The 19,129-nt window shown below is 39.5% G+C and overlaps 1 protein-coding gene across 11 annotated transcripts in view; it reads right to left on the bottom strand.

Annotated features, from left to right (window-relative positions):
- CREB5 (cAMP responsive element binding protein 5) overlaps positions 1 to 19,129 on the bottom strand; it is a 489,069-nt gene that overhangs the window by 413,485 nt on the left and 56,455 nt on the right. Inside the window, exon 1 of one of the 11 annotated variants that reach the window (XM_086396403.1) lies at positions 17,545 to 17,565. The exons of the other annotated variants lie outside the window; for them this stretch is intronic. The gene's annotated coding sequence lies outside the window, so the exon portion shown is untranslated. Of the gene's footprint in view, positions 1 to 17,544; positions 17,566 to 19,129 lie in introns of those variants that run through there. 11 annotated transcript variants of the gene reach the window in all.

Below are 19,129 nucleotides of genomic sequence, written 5' to 3'. Positions count from 1 at the left end.
ATCATACATCTGGAAATAAAACCACCTTACAAAATGACACTGATTTTCTACTAGCCCACACAAAGCTCCTGACCACTTCACAACAGCCTTGTAAATTAAAGAAGGTATGATTTTTCCAATTTAGACATTGGGAAACTGAGGCAGCGAGCAGTTACCCAAGTGTTCAAAGACTCACAGCTGATGACAGGTTGAGTTGGGTGAAAAAAGCCAGGGGGCCCAGGTGATAATTCCAGCATTCATTCAATCCCTCTGCTTTCAGAGGGTCTCTTTTCACACGGTCTCTACTCTTAAGGTGCATATGACTTAATTAGAAAAATAAGACGATTACACACTAAATCAAACAGTGCAGTTGAAGAAAAATCACCAATGCTAAGCATATACCCTTTGCACCCTTTCCAACTCAAAACCATACTCCTTTTCTGAATTTACAGAATTAACAAAAAGATTCTTAGTCAACACACAGTTTCAAACTTAAAGCTGCACAGTAAGAACCAGGGCCACTGGTCAGAATATGTCATTTGTTAAATTATTTATGCCCATATGATTCTCTTGTTCAATATCTAGTTGATATTGAACATCTTGTTCAAGATCTTGAATATCTTGTTCAAAACTATAATAGTCTTAGATATAATTATTTACCAATGACCAGATTAAAATGTCTCACCTTTAAGAAAAAAGAATTTAACATGGTTTAAAAAACAACAGTCTCAAATATGTAGCTCTTAATATTTTTATTAGTGAGTTACAATGATCTGTGGAGATACTAATATAAAACTTTGTAATTTAAATTTTTTAATTTCATAAAATTTTTTGGCATTCCCTCTCCTTGGAACTTCAACATTTCTAAATATTTTCAACAGACTTTCAAATTGCTACATTTTAAAGATTTCTTTTAGCATAGGGCAAAATAAACATAAAGAAGCCCCAAAACAGCAAGGCAACAAAAGTCACCACTAACTAAATCTGGGTGTTGAATTTTTGGCATTTGATTGAAATTCCATAAAAAGAATGAAGAATTAATGATCTAATAGTTGTCATAATTAGCAATTATATTTTCAGAGGCTCTAAGAAGAATTAATTAGAGCATACCTTTGAGGTATTATTATCTCCATTATAAAACGAGGAGCGGAGATGGAGCCGGGATGAACCGGTTGCCTCTGGCCACAGGCAGAAAAAGAGAGCGGGCTGACGGATACCTGAAATTCCTGAGCCCCGAGGCCTCCGCACTAAGCCTGTTCATTCTGAGCTGGCATCAGGAAGTTCATTCTCTCCATGGCATAAACAAGAAGCTGTCTTTGCTCTCTCATGGACTAGTCCTCTCGCTAGAGCTACCGACCCCCTTCAGTGTTCCCATGAGATTCTTTTCAGATTTGGTTTCCTTGGCGAGCTGCCACCTAAAAGTGTAGTTGAATAAAGTGAGATAAGTAGAAGTCTGGATCTTAAAAAAAAATTTATTACAGGAGAAGGAAAAGGGAAACAGGCAGAAATATATAAGGAAGATTCATGTAACTGAACATATAACAAGCAGAAGTAACATTATTCTAAAAGTAAACTGTTTATATATTTTACCAACTCATATATAAACCACTGTATCAGGAATTAAGAACCACAAAAAAATTTTAAACCTTTTTATACGCTAGATGTCATGCCTACATTTATGTCTCTAAATTTTTAAGATAAAGAGTGCATACCCTTGCCATATTAATAAATGTAAATTTCAATAAGTAAAAACAGTAATAGTATAAAAGAAAAATGGCCAAAAGGCACAGACAGACATCAACAGTTGACAAACTGCCAGCAAACAAACAGAAACAATGTTCAACATCCCTTTTAATCAAATAAAAGCAAATTAAAACAATTTTGACCTAATAAACTGGCAAATCTCTCTTTTTTTTTAGTGACTATCTAAATGCTGGTTAGAGGTCAAGTTTGATAGGCACTCTGAATAGCCTTGATGATGATGAGGCAATTGGTCCAGGCTGTTTGAAAGCAATTTAATAAAATATATCAGAATCCATTTGTTGGATTAATTCCTTTGGGAAAATGAGAAATGCAGATGAAGAGTTATGTGTAAGAAGAGTCATAAAATACTATGCATTACCAAGGAAAAATTCCAAATGGACTAAGCACCTAATAATAAGCAGAATAGCTTAAGTAAATTAAAGAAAACAGAAGACAGTACAGTCATTAAAATCATATTTTCAAAAAATATATCATGACTTTGGGGAAATGACCACACAAAAATATAACATAGAAAACAAACCCAAACACAAAACTGCAAATACTCTCTGAATTACAGCTATTGGATACGGATGGATAGACACAGATTATATGAAGGATACACATCAAAATCACCAACAGTGATTATTTTCGGTTAGAATTTTCTTCTTTACATGTTTTTGTCTTTTCTGTGAGTTTTTTTTCTTAAGTCAGAAAACAGCACATTTATCTCTAAATTTTTTTAAAAAGCCAAGTAAGAGAATCTTTGAACTTCAGATCTAATTGAAAATTTTTCACCATTTTTTTCCAAGCCAGCTAAAATTTGTCTTGACTCAGAAAGGAACACAGTAGTAAGTAGATTTTAGCATTAGGATGGGCTGATTTCCAATGTTAAAACTTTGGAACTTTCCTTTCCTAGTTACCCTTTCAGGAAAAAAAGATGCCCTGTTGTTCCTCTTCAGGGTATTTTTCTCACAAGGCCAGCTTCAGGGGAAATTTGGAGGAAAGAGAAGTTACCGAGACCACTATTTTAAACAGTGCGCTCTAATTTTACAGTTCCAGATGACATTGCCAAGCTGCCTCGCGGTGCCTGCCGGCTTAGAAAAGAGCCCCAGGACTACATACAGGCACCAGCCATAAATGACACAACCGAAAAATGATTGCTGCTTGTTTGAGAAAATATGCACAGAATATGCCAAAAGGACTCCTACACTGGATGTTTTTCTGAATGAATTTCTTGTAAGTTCTGTCACATGAAACTAATGTAATACTAGGAATCCCTGTGATACGAGGACCTCCTTCCAAATGCATCTACCACATTGCTTTTGCCATTGGCTGGTTGAAATACACAACACTTCAACTCTGTGTTAAACACATTGCCTAATTCAAACATCCTATTATAAAATTTCAGTGCTTGTTTTATCTTTGCCCAAGCATGGCTTTTAGTTAATAGATTTCAGAATCTTTCTTTCAAAGACAGCTAAAATCACACACACGAAAAAACTATTGCTGTTTGCCATCATCCCAAACTCTGCATTTAGATTATAATCTAAACTCCTAACCTGACTTAATACACCTCCCCTCCAGCGTCATCTTGTAGCATTAAATCCCTTGCTCACTATACTGTGGACGTACTAGTCTTTTATTCTGTTTCTCAATTCTGGCAAGCTTATTTCCATAGCACTAGGTCAGACATGACTGAAGTGACTTAGCAGCAGCAGGTCTTGTCTACATCTTAAGAGAATATTCTTTCTTATAATCTCCAAATGATGAGACCAGCTTTGTTTTCAGGTCAGGGTTAACAGTAATCAAGTAAACAATGGAAACATCTTAAATGTCCATTGACAGATCAATGGATAAAGAAGATATGGTACATATATACAATGGACTACTACTCACCATAAAAAAGAATGAAACAGTGCCATTTGCAGCAAATGGATGGACCCAGAGATTATCATATTAAGTAAGTCAGAAACACAAATATTATATGATATCACTTACATGTGGAATCTAATAGATGATACAAATGAACTTAACTAGAAAATAGAAGCAGATTCACAGACACAGAGAACAGACTGGTGGTGGCCAAGTGGGAGCAGGCATACGGGAGGGACGGACTGGGAGATTGGGACTAGCCGCTACAAACTATTTCTATAGAATGGATAAACAGGAAGGTCCTACTGTAGAACACAGGGAGCTATATTCAGTATCCTGTGATAAACCATAATGAAAAGGAATATGAAAAAGAATATATATATGTAGAACTGAATTACTTTGCTATACAGCAGAAATTAACACAACATTGTAAATCACCTATATTTTAATAACTCAATCTTTTAAAAAAGTAATCAAGTGAACGCATGACTTAATCATGTGAAATGGCAAATAACATTTTTTAATTTGGTATTCTTGCTTAGGAAAGACTGACCTTTGTTTCCATCCAGTATTCACCTGGTACCTTTCAAATGCTTTCCTAAAAAACACAGAGGTTATAAATGTCCAGGCATGAGCTAATAGCAGAAGCAAACAAATGAACCAGGATTTGTTACTGGTCACAACTGAAAATCTAGAAGGCTCCAACATCAGTCTCCCTTGTCTGTCCTAATTATTGTGTCTTGAGGAAGTGATGGTGCTTATGTTCCTATTTCTTTACTTTAAAAGGTGTAACATTTTTAATACCATAGCTATAGCATTAACTCATAGCATTATTTACAAGTACCACTATTTCAGTCAGTATTTGAGATGTCTCCTAATCAACGCAATCTTGTATACACATGTGTAATCTCATCCCGTGAGTACAGATGAGGCCTATTGACTGGTTCCTAACAAAGGGAATATGGCAAATGTTGGAATTCCCTGGCAATCCAGTGGTTGAGTCTTGTTTTCATTGCTGGAGGCCCACGCTCAATTCCTGCTTGTAGAACTAAGATCCTACAAGTCGTGTGCAGGAACCAAAAACAAAGAAATAAATATTTTAAAAAGAATATGGCAAATTTAATGGGATGTTATATCTAAAGTTAGATTACCAAAAAGGACTGCAATTTCCATCTCTCACTTTCTCACTCTTAGAACCCTTTCTTACTCTTACCCTGCCAAAAGCCAGACAAACAAGCCTGCATGTGGAGTTTCAAAAGCATGTAACAGCCATGTGAGTCTAGAAGTAGATCCTCTCCCAGCTGAGACTCAAGATGACTGCATTCCTGGCCAACATCTTGATTACAGCCTTATGAGTTGAGACCTTAAGCCAGAGGACCCAGCTAAGCCATACCCAGATTCTTGACCCACAGAAACTCTGACTTAACAAATATATGGCAGAGTGGTGGGGGGAGCTAGTTTGTTACACAGCGATAGCTAACTAATACAACAGTTTAAAACACAAACTATATTGTGACATTTTCTTTTCTTACAGTTAGGACTGTAATGAAAGGAAATTTAGCTCCCCAAATTATAAGGAAAAAACCAAGTTGTATGGGGATGTAAGATACTCAGAAGTGTCAACAATTAATCCAGATTTGTTCTGAAAGGTAATAATAACTATATTTGGTATATCAATCTTAACAGACACTCAATTTACACAGCATTTTAAAATTCAACTGGTATTTGCATATTCAGGGGCATTTACTCCTCTTAAAAAGGTTTTGAAGTAGGTATTATTATGATCTCTATCTTACAGGTGAGGAGAATGAGCCTCAATAGATTTCATGACTTGCACGAAGGCAAGCTTGTCTAGCTTGTTCACCACTTTTTCCCAAGGTCTAGCACTCAACGTATATTTGTTGAGTGGATGTCTCCTACAACAATATTATATATAAATATGGTGACTTTTTTCATGAAGTGCTCCAATGGACATATATCAATCAATCAATCAACCAATCAATTTATATGTATATCTGGGTAACACACAAATACATATTCATGGAACCAACATATGTGTTTCCCAAACAACACAGGCTCCTCTGAAAGTTCGCTCAAGCTTTAAAGACAATAAAGAGATAAATCCCAATTTAATCCTGTTTTTCATACAGTTTGACACCACCAAAAACAGAAACTCAAAGGAAACAACCCTTTCTTGGTAAATCAAATCTTTTCCCTCACATATCATTTCCTATAATCTTCCAGGATGAGGCTAGAAATAACAGACCTTTCTGAGAGTCACCAAAGGAGGTCATCAGCCAACTCAGACCCCATCGACTCCCACAACCCTCTCACCCCTTCCTTGCCATGCCTGGCCTCTGTCCCCCCATAAACATGGTGAGTAGGAAGTAATAGGTCTTGTCAAAGGTCACTATAAAATAACCTCAGGCAATGCTGGATAGAGGAGTCCATAGAAATGCAACAAAACTGCTGACAAGGAAACAGGAGGTGGAGGGATTTCAATTGGGAAGTTTGTATAAGCTTTAAATTCCTTTTCTTTTCAAACTTTTTTTTTCCTTTTCACAGTCAAGTTACCCATTCGGTTTTCAATCACAGGCCAATCTCTACTCAGTACCACTTAATAAAAAAGTGTTTGATCACAAAAAACACATGGAGCCATTAAATAATAAATTAGTCTACATTTTAAGAAGATAAAATCATTAGGTACAATTACCCTTGGAATTGTATGGTTACAAATGGAGGAACTTCAACATATAAGATAATAAATTAGTAACAGTTATCCATTCATTCAGCAAATTTTGAGTAAGTGCCTGCGATGTGCCAGCACTAGATGTGGGGAAAATGTTGATGAACTAATCATGCATGACCCTCGACATTTCAGAATTTAGATTCCAGTGAGACATATGGATTTTAATGTTTTAAAAATTAAAAATCACTTAAAGGAATATACATTTGAAAACAGATGAATGAAGGGAAAGTTCAGGGTAACCTGAATATTTCATTGGGGGACCTAATTTAGATTGAGGTTCCTGGATATCTCAGTGGTAAAGAATCTGCCCGCCAATGTAGGAGACATGGGTTCGATCCCTGGTTCTGGAAGATCCCCAGGAGAAGGAGATAGCAACCCACTCCAATATTTTTGACTGGAAAGTCCCACAGACAGAGGAGCCTGGCTGGCTATAGTCCATGGGGTCACAAAGAGTCAGACACGTGATCCAGATTAGGGAACAAGGGAAAAGTAGCAGTTATCCAGGCTGGAATGATCTGGGCAGAGGGCATAGCACATGCAAAAGCCCTAGAGTTAACAAGGACTTGGTGCTTTTAAGCACCTGAAATTCCAGTGTGTTTGGGGTTGTGTGTTGTTAGGAGGAGGCTGGCCTAGATGATGCCAATCCTGACTCCTTATCTGTAGCCCCAAAACCTTCTCTGAGAGGCATCATCCCACTGACTCCTGAATGTCTCCTCACATACAACATCAAAGCTCAAAGTCAAGTTCTTTGTCTTTCCCACCAAACATTCCACGTGTCATCTGCATCTCAGTTGATGGCAAATCCATCCTCCCAGGGTCTCAGGTCAAAAACCTCAGCACCCTCCCTGACTTCCTGCTTAGCCACACACCCAATCTGTCAGCAAATCATTTCAGCTTTAACCTCTAAAATAAGCCAAACTCCTTCTCACAATCATCTAGTTCAAGCCACCGTGGTCTGTTCCTTCTAACAGGTCTCCCTGCTGCCCCCCACCTGCTATATAGTCTGTTCTTCAACCATAATGAGGGAGGTTTTTATAAGTGATGAATTCTCTTCTCAGAGCTCTCCATTGGCTTGCTTTATTGCTGAGATTAATACCCAACGTTCAGAACATGGTTTGCAAGCCCTACATGATTAGCCACCCACTACCTCCTTACTGTCTCCATCCCTGCTTACACACCAGGGCCTTAGTATGAGCAGCAACCTTTGCCTGCAGGATTTTTCTCCAGATCTCCCCAGGAATTGCTCCCTCATGTCAAAAGCTCTCAAAATGGCATTCCCTGACAATTCCATCTGGAAAGATGAAAGAGCACACCGTACCCACCCACTTTCTTTTTAGCACGTAAATGCTGTGTGATGCATCTCTACTTCTAAAGAAATGTTGTCTGTTGATGCACTGCCATGCCCTTAGAACTTGAAGAGTTCCAGGTAAAGAAGGCACCTTTAATGATGTACTTTTCTGGGCTACCACATGGTCATTCCTAGATCACATAAAATTACAAACTCTTAGGAAATTAATTGTGTCTAATATCTTAGTAAGATCGAGGTTCTAGAGAAAGAAGAGAAGGCCTATGTCATAATCTTGCCTATGTGAGTGCGGGCTCAGTCACTTCAGTTGTGTCAGACTCTTTACGACACCATGGACTGTAGCTTGCCAGGCCCCTCTGGCCATGGAATTCTCCAGGCAAAAAATACTGGAACGGGTTGCTATGCCTTCCTCCAGGGGATCTTCCTCACAAAGAGATTGAGCCTGTATCTTTCTGCAGCTCTTGTGTTGCAGGCATATTCTTTACCCACTGAGCCACCTGAGAAGCCCAGCTGAAAGCATTAGTCACTCAGTTGTGCCTGACTCTTTGCAACCCCATGGACTGGAGCCTACCACTCTCCTCTGTCCATGGAATTCTCCAGACAAGAATACTGGATTGGGTTGCCATATGCCATAGGCAGAATCTTGCCTATGCCCAACTGAGTTTTCAACCAGCATAAGGGGAAGGAGATTAAGGTCTTCTGAGTACATATTTCTCTTGCCAAAAGATTACTCATGTGTTTTTCTATAATCTTAAAAAAAATAAAATCCACAGCAAATTTAAATGGCAAACAATAGGGGATGGTTTGGAAATTATGGTATAGCAACTCAATGGAATATGATGCATAATCATAGTTTTGAAAACTATGTAGCAACATGAAAAAGTGTCTGTGGTATAGTTTTAAGTAAAGGAAGCAGAATTTTAAACTATGTCTATGTTCTGATTGAAACTATTTTAAAATTATGTTAATTTCTGCACAAATGAAAAATCAGTGATTCCCTAGAGTGGTGAAAACCTCACTGATTTACTCATCTCCTCACATTTTTGGAGTTCAAAATATTTCAGTTTTCAAGCTATGGGCATTTTAGTCGCTCAGTCGTGTCTGACTGTTTGCAACTCCATGAGCTGTAGTCTGTCACCGTTCTCTGTCCATGGAATTCTCCAGGCAAGAATACTGTAGTGTGTAGCCATATCCTTCTTCAGGGGATCTTCCCAATCCAGGGATTAAACCAGGTCTCCTACATCGCAGGCAGATTTTTTACTGTCTGAGACACTGGGGAAGCCCCATGGGAACATCCATCAATGTACCTAAAGAATCTCCCTATGCTGGTCCTCCCAAGAACACTTCCAGACATCAAACTTCTCACGCTGGTAACAGGAAATTCATGACAAAGAACAATGCTTGAGTATCCCTATAATCAATTCACTCAGTATTAACTAACTCTGTATAAGGGACTATATGCTAGGTTCTATGAGGGAAATCAAAACTGAGCAAGAGTCAACTCTTGCTGTGATGGGGCTGATGATCCAGGAGAAGGAATTTATGACAAACTCCAAACAACCACAATATAAGACTTTTTAATCCTGAGAAAAAAAAATATTAACATAGCACTAAGGAATTAACTAGTTTTGCATTCAGTCTTTGCTTTGAGAGACCCAGATATGAGTGTTTCCACAGGTGAGGACTTAGGGGACAAGAGCAGATGTTCCAGGAAGATGAGATTCTGAACATGGCAGAGAAGCACTCAACAAAATAAGAGCTGATTATGGGTTTATCTTAAATAGGACTTCCCTGGTGGGCAGGAATCTACCTGCTATTCAGGAGACTCGGGTTCGATCCCTGGGTCAGGAAGACCCCCTGGAGAAGGGGACAGAAACCCACTCCAGCATTCTTTCCTTGAGAATTCCATAGACAGAGAAGCCTGGCAGGCAACAGCCCATGGGGTTGCAAGAGTTGGACATGACTTAGTGACTAAACCACCCACTACCACCTGGCGTAAACGTTGGATATACTCACAGGGATTGTGGCTAGGGTTGGCTGAGAGGCCTTAGAACAAATGCTCATAAAGGCTCTTGAGCAGGAAAATGAGAAGTTCAGAGTGACAGAGTAGAAAATTTTGTTTAGTAGCCGGAAAGAGTCCGAGCTCAGGGACCAAACAAAATGGTTCCAAACTCCAACTCCTCCATGTACTGGTTTTGCCACATTATCTGGTTTGTCACCTAACCTCTGAGCTTCACTTTCCTTATCTATAAAAAGGGATAACTCCAGCTCCTTGATAGGCTTGTTAGGAAGGTTGACATGGTAGAACAAGAGAGGAGGTTCAGTAAAGACTCAATAAATCATTCTGTCCCTCTCAATTTTCAGTTCTGAGAAGGAACTGATGGAGAAAACAGGGCAAAAGGATGCAGATCACAGGACATGGTTCATGTGGGACCTAGCAGACTGGGGGGTGACACGATCATGATGGCCAAGGGAAAAGGCAAAGTCAGCAACTGTCATGAAGGTTCAAGACAAGAGATCAGGGGAAGATGATGGCACCCAGTGAAACGGGTATGACAGACGGAGAAATGGTATGGAGATGGTCTGTGTTTGAACAATTTAAGAAGTAAGGAACAGCAGCAGGCCATCTAGCAAAAAATAGCCAAGGTAAAGTTGGAAGTCAAGATTCATGGCCTGGGATAAAAGTATGGGCTGGAGACCCGTGGCACACACTGTAAGATTTTTAGTAGTTGACTGTTCCTGTTACCAACGTCTGTAACGCTCCTATCTACCCTTCTCTACAGCTCATCGTTATATAGCCCAAATGTACAGAGAAGTTGCTGGACCAAAAACCCTACTTGGCATATATTCTAACTAAATTTAGCATCTTATATTTTTCTCCATGATGTGTTATTTTTTTAACAGTTAGAAGTACATAATTCACATGTCATACAATTCACTTTATAATTCAATGGCCTTAGAATATTCACAGATCTGTACAACCATCACCACAATCAATTTTAGAAGATTTTCATCATCTAAAGAGGAAAACACATTTTTCCCTCAGTAGTCATTCCCAAGTCCCCAGCCCCACCTTCAGTCTTAGGCAACCACTAATCTACACTTTCTCTCCATAGATTTGGCTATTCTGGACCTTTCATATAAATTAATCATACAATGTAGAGTCCTTGGAGAAGGAAATGGCAACCCACTCCAGTGTTCTTGCCTGGAGAATCCCAGGGACAGGGGAGCCTGGTGGGCTGCCGCCTATGGGGTCACACAGAGTCGGACACGACTGAAGCGACTTAGCAGCAGCAGCAGCAGCAGAGTCCTTTTTATCTGGCTTCTATTTCTCAGCACAATGTTTTCAAGATTCATGTATGCTGTAGTATGCAGCATTATTTCCTTTATTTTTAGGACCAAACAATTTTCCAACATATAGCTATACCACATTTTGTTTACCCACTCATCAACAGATGGACTTTGGGTTACTTCCACGTTTCGGCTATTGTGAATAACCCTGCTGTGGGCATTGATATTCAAGCTTTTGTGTGGACATGTGTTCAGATCTCTTGGATGTGTACTGAGGAGTGGAGTTGCTGGGTCATAAGGTTTATGTTTAATTTTTTGAGGAACTGCCAGACTGTGTTCCAAAGTGACTGTAGCATTTGACAGTCCCACCAGCAATGTATGAGGGCTCCTACTTCTTCACATCCTCATCGACACTGGCTATTGTTGGTCTTTTTTTTATAGTCATCTAATAGATATGAAGTGGAATCTCACTGTGGTTTTGATTTGCATTTCCCTGATAGCTAGTGATGTTGAACATCTTTTCATGTGCTTATTGTCCATTTGTACATCTTTGTAAAACTGTTTATTCAGATTCTTTGCCCATTTTTAAATTGGTTATTTGTCTTTTTATGATGATACGTTTTTAGATCACGGAACTGTGTCTTATGTGCTTTCACTGTGTAAAACAGAGGTAGCACATAGGCATAAATTATCCATCAACTATTAGAAAAGCAGAATTACTTTTCTTCCTGCTTGAAACATACATCTATGTTCAACTTGGTGTGTCTGTTGTTTATAGCAACTGATGGCTTTTGTCCTTGTCAGTAAATATTAGCACATCAAAACAATGGCTGTTAAGCCTGGCAGGGTGACAAACTACAGCTGTATTTCACTCTTTGTTCTCAAGGTCAAAGTTGGTGCTGCCCTTTCGGCATTTCTCTTTCACAAACTCTGAAGACAAATTCAAGGCCAAACCAAGGACAATGACTACATCAGCAAATTCACTCACCAGTGTAATATATATACATCTATTTTAATGTATAGACTTGTTTTGTTGGTTTTGTCCATTCCTAGTAATGTATAGATCCCCATCTCTGAAGACTTGTTCTGAATTTTTCTGGGAGTCCATAAAAGTTTATTTTAAACACCTGCTTTAAAAACTGTCAGGTTATGATTCACACAACTCCCAACCTACCAGCTCCTATAGAGTCCCATACTACTTGTCCTGGGGCTAGTAGTATGGGCATATTTACTGTATGGGCTGAACTGCATCTCCTAAATCTCCAGCACCCTAGAATGTGACTTTAATAGGACCACTTATTACAGAGGTGGTCAGAGTAAGATGAGGTTCTTAGGGTGGGCCCTAATCTAGTATGACTGGTGTCTTTATAACAAGGGAACTTTGAACACAGAGGCAAACTCACACAGAAGGAAGTCAGGGAGAAGAGAGACACAGGGAGAAGACAGCATTTAAAAGCTAAAGAGAAAGACAAGAAACAATTTTCCCTCACAGACCTCAGAAGGAACTAACCCTACTGACACTTTGATCTGGGACTTCTAGGGTTTCCCTGGTTGCTCAGATAGTAAAGAATCTGCCTACAACGTGGGAGACCCAGGTTCAGTCCTTAGGTTGGGAAGATCCCTGGAGAAGGGGATGGTAACCCACTCCAGCATTCTTGCCTGAGAATTTCATGGACAGAGGAGCCTGGAGGTCTACAGTCCTTAGGGTCACAAAGAGTCAGACACAACTGAGCAACTAACATTTTTTGGTTTCAGCCTGCAAAACTGCGAGAGAATGAATTTCTGTTGCTTAAGCCACCAAGTATATGGTACTTGATTACAGCAGCCCCAGGAAACTAACAGGTCTCCAGTGGACTTCCTGCTGAGTGCCAGAGCTGTGGCTGCCTGAGGAGGTGGGTGCCTCTCCCTCTGACACTAAAGACCAAAACTGCATTGCCTTGCAACCCAACGACTACACTTGCAGTTTTTAGTTATAGCTGCTCTTTGAGTTTTTGTTTACAGTTATTTTCTGTTCTCTTTCAAGGATTCTGACACAAGCCCATGGATGGGGCACTGGGCCAGAAACCCTCCCCTCTTCTACCACCACAAAGGACAATCCGGACTTTGTAACTGAGTTAGGCTTCTCCTGCCTGGCTCCCTCTTCCCTGACAATGAGTAAACCCTCTCCCTTTCCTATCTTCAGTTAATCAACCCTCCAGTCGTATCAACCCTACTTCTTAAATGGCTTTTGAATCTGGCACCACCATAACTCAAGCCACTATCATCTCTTGCCTGGACAACCACACTAGCCCTCTCACTGGACTTTCCACCTCCAGATCTATACTCCCTCACCCTCCCACAACATTCTGTTGCAATGACCTATTTGGTGTCTCTCCTACCAGTAAGATCTGGGAGGAGAGGGACTGTGTCAGGTTTTGATCATGTATCCCTACTGCTGGTGCTACTGCTGCTAAGTCACTTCAGTCGTGTCCGACTCTGTGCAACCCCATAGACAGCAGCCCACCAGGCCCCCCCGTCCCTGGGATTCTCCAGGCAAGAACACTGGAGTGGGTTGCCATTTCCTTCTCCAATGCATGAAAGTAAAAAGTGAAAGCAAAGTCTCTCAGTCATGTCAGACTCTTTGCGACCCCATGGACCACAGCCTACCAGGCTCCTCCATCCATGGGATTCTCCAGGCAAGAGTACTGGAGTGGGGTGCCATTGCCTTCTCCTTGTATCCCTACTACCGGGCACATAATAGATGGTTGACAAATGACTGATGAAGGAAGGAAGGAAGTAAAGGTGGGGGAGATGCAGAAATGATATGTAGGTTTTATTTCCTTTCATAAAGTAGCTCCCCTGATAGCTCAGTTGGTAAAGAGTCCACCTGCAATTTAGGAGACCCCGGTTCGATTCCTGGGTTGGGTAGATTCACCAGATAAGGGATAGGCTACCCACTCCAGTATTCTTGGGCTTCCCTTGTGGCTCAGCTGGTAAAGAATTCACCTGCAATGTGGAGACCTGGGTTCAATCCCTGGGTTGGGAAGATCCCCAAGAGAAGGGAAAGGCTACCCACTCCAGTATTCTGGCCTATAGAATTCCATGGACTGCATAGTCCATGGGTTTGCAAAGAGTTGGACATGACTGAGCGACTTTCATTTCACTTCACTTCATAAACTAAAGGCCATGGTTCTTCCTTGCTCTCAGTTGAGCACATCCTTTCACTGAGAAAAGCAATCAAGTCAACACAAGCAGAGATATTCAAATAATGCCAAATGGTGTGTGGTTTTCAAATTATATGACACAACTTTCTATACACAGAATCCATCTAGATCTGAGCTGGTCTCCAGAAAAGAGGCACTTTGAGCCCTGTGCCTAGCTGCTATCCTCCCTGGATCATCCAACATGTCAGAATCACATCACATACCCGTCACCTCTCTTCATTTGCCTGAAATTCAAAAGTCCTCTTTACACTTTTGTTCCTCCCATTACCACACTAAGGCTTAGTATTCCTAACAGCTTGGAACAAGTGGTTTATGCATTCTATTTCTCCATCCTGCAAATGGGTATGGGCAACTTTTATCCCTCCTTTTTAAAAAAAATCATAAATTACACATAATAAAATTCCCTATGTTAACAATGTTTAAGTACATAGTTCAGTAGCGTTCCATGTATTCACACTGTTGTACAACCAATCTCCAGAATCGCCTATTTTTTCAACAAACATTAAATAACTAGAACTATGTAAAGGAATGTAAAAGTTCCTAACTATACCTCCTAAAATACCTGCTAAATGTTGAATAAAGATTAAGCAAGAGGGAGGGGATATATATATATACACACCTATGGCTGATTCATGTTGAGATTTGACAGAAAACAACAAAATTCTGTAAAGCAATTATCTTTCAGTTAAAAAATAAATTAACTTTAAAAAAAGATTAAGCATCCGTTTATAGCCTTCTTTTTAAAGATAGTATAATTTTTGTGCTTCAGGATTAAAAAAACAGTTTATTTCCTGGAAAGAGTAAAAATGAACCTTGGATTAAAGGGTTGACTTGTCTGTCTTAAGAATGTCCATTCCTAAGGGCAGATCAAGCAATTCCATGTAATTTTTTTCCTCCCTGATTTTTGCAAGTGCTTCTGAGGCCTATGAAAAAAGAATTGTGCTTCTTTGCCAGTGCTCTGTCCATCCAACAGAGAGACATCACCGTTCTATTTTTTTTTAACATCTTCAATGGTTTGGAGATTAGTATGGGTATTTAGCAAAAAGTACAATTTCAAATTACATGCCGCTTCATGGTGCCAAAACACCACACCATCATCTTTGATGATGTCTACCAACACAGCACTAAGAATGGTGGTTGTTAGTCATCTTGCCTTGCAAAGCTGGAAGATGAAATTGCAAACAGTGTGTGCTTAGACAAGTCTTATTAGAAGAGTGTCTTAAAGATAATTTTAATTTTTTTTAATCTAGCAATCTCTTTTAATCACCAAGGCATGCGTGCTTGCTAAGTTGCTTCAGTCGTGTTCAACTCTTTGTGACCCTATAGACTTTAGCTCTCCAGGTTCCTCTGTCCGTGGGATTCTCCAGACAAGAATCCTGGAGTGGGTTGCCATGCCCTCCTACAGGGGATCTTCCTGACCCTGGGAGCAAACCTGCATCTCTTAAGTCTCCTGCATTGACAGGTGGGTTCTTTACCCCTAGCAATGCCTGGAAAACCCTTAATCACCAACTGTGTATCTAAATCAATGTGACAAATAGATACTTGCTCAAAAAGAGGAATAATTATCCATGGGCATCCTAAAAAAGATAATCACATTTACAAGCATATATGTTAGTAACATTCTGGTCTTCATTGGCTGAGGTACTTGTTTATATATGTTTAACCACATATTTGTGTAGATATTAAGATTGCTTTAACGTTAGTATAATGCTTGGAAAAGGAACCAAAATGACCCCTCCCTGGCACTGGTAACAGATCATGCTATTAATTCCGGTGTGCATCTCCCCCATTGAAGAAACAGAGGTGTAGACAGAGACTACAAATGACTAAGTCCAACTCTAGTCATTACTAGGAGAAAACAAAAACCAAGTACTCCAAAGAAGATGGCTCCAGGTCAAGTGTGAAGACAGAACATTGGTAAAATAAAAGTTAAAATGTTTTATTAAAGACAGTTTAGGAGCTAGGACTAGAGTCTGTCTTGCTCAACAAATGAATACCTAAAACAACTCACATCTTTAATCTCATCGTCTCTCCACAAAGTCCTCTGACAGTCAATCACAAAGGAGCCTGAAGAAAGGTTCCCTAGATACTACCAAAAACACAGGTTTGCAACAGATGTCTCCATGCAACTTTCAGAACAGATTCCATGTTAAGAGGCTGATAAACCCATATGTATTTGTTAATCAATCCAGGTCTGTACATGCAGCCTGAAGCTGGGAAGTAAGAGTTATTAGCAGAGAAATCATAGATGTGCAAATAATGCATGAAAAAGTATCAGAAAAACATTATTTATAAATTCAAAGACGAATGCAATAATATACACAATTGGGAACTCCCCACCTGGAAGCCATCCAGATCAGTGCTTATATTTAGACACTAATTGATGCGCAAATAATGCATGGAAAAGTATCAGAAAAAAACATTACTTATGAATTCAAAGACGAATGCAATAATATACACAATTGGGAACTCCCCACCTGGAAGCTATCCGGAATGCTTACATTTAGGTACTAATAAACGTGAGCTTTTTGCTCACACTGACCACCCTCCTAATTAAGGAACACAGTGTCAATCTCTCAGTTTCCCCACCTATACAATAGGAAATCATGCTGTGTGTTAATGAGTGGAGGTTAAAATTCTCCCAGGGAATGATATTACAGAAAACACAAATGTTATCACCATGAAATGTAGCGAAAGGTATAGTTTTGAACCTAAAAGCGGTTTAAGTCACGTTTTGAAAGAACACGGCCAGAGGAACATGTACTTGGAACCAAGTTGCTATGCAGGGGATAAGGAGAGAGGTTCAGGGTGAAATGACTCACGAATGCGGGAATGCAGGGGCTCTAGGCAACATGAAGTCACAAGGGACCGTCCCTGAGGTCTCTCGTCCCCTCCACAAACAATGCAGTGTGTTAACTTCAAAAGAAGAGGAGTTTGGAAATTATTATTTTTTGTTTTGGGGGATTTTTCACATCATTTACTGAAAGTACAAGCTGGTATATTGTTCAAAAAATCATTAAAGGAAAACATCCTGATGTGTACTAAGAAATACTGATTTTTCTAATACTTAAAGGATGACAAATAGAATGAACACTTTAATTCTAGGGGTTTGTAACTAACACTTTGACATGAGCAGAGAGCAAGTTTGGTCTGACACGAAGCTTGTTAAAAGTTTAGAGGGCAGAAACACAAGGGTATCCATACAGTCAGAGCATCTCTTCAAAACCAGCTAAAGGCAGGGAGCATCTGGGGCAAAGAAGCAAGCTAGCAAAATACCTGAAATGTGGTGATCTTGACCTTTTCCAAAATGGAAGCTTTCTGCGAGTCCGCGTGCAAACCAAATCCTACCTTAAGATTTCTCTGGAAGCAAACCACTTAAAACAATCCACGTTGAAACTTACACAAAAAGGAGCTCATCCGTGGTTCAAAGAATTATCTTCTAAAACCTTCACGTTTTAATTTGTGTTAATGACATCTTCTTAAACATGTTTTGCAGCGTGCAGCAGCACACCAATAAAAACCACTTGCTGCCCTTTGAACTCTGAATGTTCCACTGCAATCTCTTTCCTTAAATAGAATCATGGAATATTAGAGTAGAAGATTCCTCAGCGATCAGTTAGAATTGCAGTTCTCAACCCTGGCTAAACTTTACAAACATTTCTGGAGTTTTTAAAAAATTTAGAAGCCCAAGTCCCCACAACAAACAAATTAAATCAGAATGGAGGGGACAGGGTAAGTATTAGTATTTTTTAAAAAATAAACTCCGCAGGTGGTTTTATAGGGCTGCCTGGATTAGAACCCTTGATATAGCTTATAGATTTACATTGCCCAATATCATAGCCACTGGTACATGAAATGTGACTTGTGAGCACTTGAAATCTGACTAATCTGAATTGAAATGTAGCATAATTGTAAACACATACAGGATTTCAAAGATCTACTACCTCCCCAAATCACAAAGTATCTCATCAACATTTTAAAATTGATTGTACACTGATATTTCAGATATACTGAGTTAAATAAAATTATTAAAATTAACATCACCTTCTTAAAAATATTTTTAATGTGGCTGTAGGAACACTTAAAATTATATATGCAGCTTGCGTTTGTGGTTCCTGCCATTGGACTGTGCTGGTCAAGACCAACACTCTAATTACAAAAGAAGAAACTGAGGCAGAGAGCATAATGAGTTCAAGGCAGCACTTTGGAGTCTCAAACTCTCTTCCAGCGTCAGGCTTGTCCCGTTGCCTTAAAGCTCACTGTTACAGAGCTAGAAATGGCAGAGCCCAGGAAGCCACCATTGGGATTTCAAACCTTTCTTTCTTTTATCTTGCTGGTTGCTTCCTCTAAGATTTTATATGGAAATCTATTTCCCTTATGAAAAAACACCCCCTCTCTGCTGTGCACACACTTGTGATTTGTCATTGTAGGGTTACTCATGAAAGCCCAGTCACAAGAATGAATGTTAAAAATAAATCTAGAAAAACATTAGCATAAGGGAAATGCAGAAAATAAATGAAGACTATTAAGGCTTTTAAGATGTAGATGGTCAAGTTCTATCCCGTGAATGTTTTACTCTGGTTGCAGTTTAATAAATAACCCTGGAAACCCTCAGCACTCCAAAGTTCATCCTCAGCACAGCATCCCAGTCTCGGCTCAGAATTTAGAAGCCTGAGCCTGTAATATTTTCTTTCCTCCCACAGGCAATGTTTTTCTGGACTCTGTTGTCACTCAGTGAGGCAAACAGGCTCTTCCAAATGGCACACGTCATCACACCTAGGTACCTTTCTAGAAGTGGACTTTATCCTCAAAGCCTTCTGTCTCTGCTGCATGGATTAATATTTCGTCATTCCGAAGTTAAATAGCATCACAGTTGACTTAAAGAAGAAAATCTTGTTTTGATAATGTAAAGTGGTCCCACCAGATCTGGCAAATGGAGATAAAATGTATTTCTTCTAATAATCAGCTAATTCAAACAAAAACAGA

This window comes from Bos grunniens, chromosome 4 (genome assembly GCF_055505025.1).
Source record: "Bos grunniens cultivar Pamir isolate PY7600 chromosome 4, Bosgru_T2T1.0, whole genome shotgun sequence".
Lineage (NCBI taxonomy): Eukaryota > Metazoa > Chordata > Mammalia > Artiodactyla > Bovidae > Bos > Bos grunniens.
This window is presented reverse-complemented; position numbering and strand designations above follow the sequence as displayed.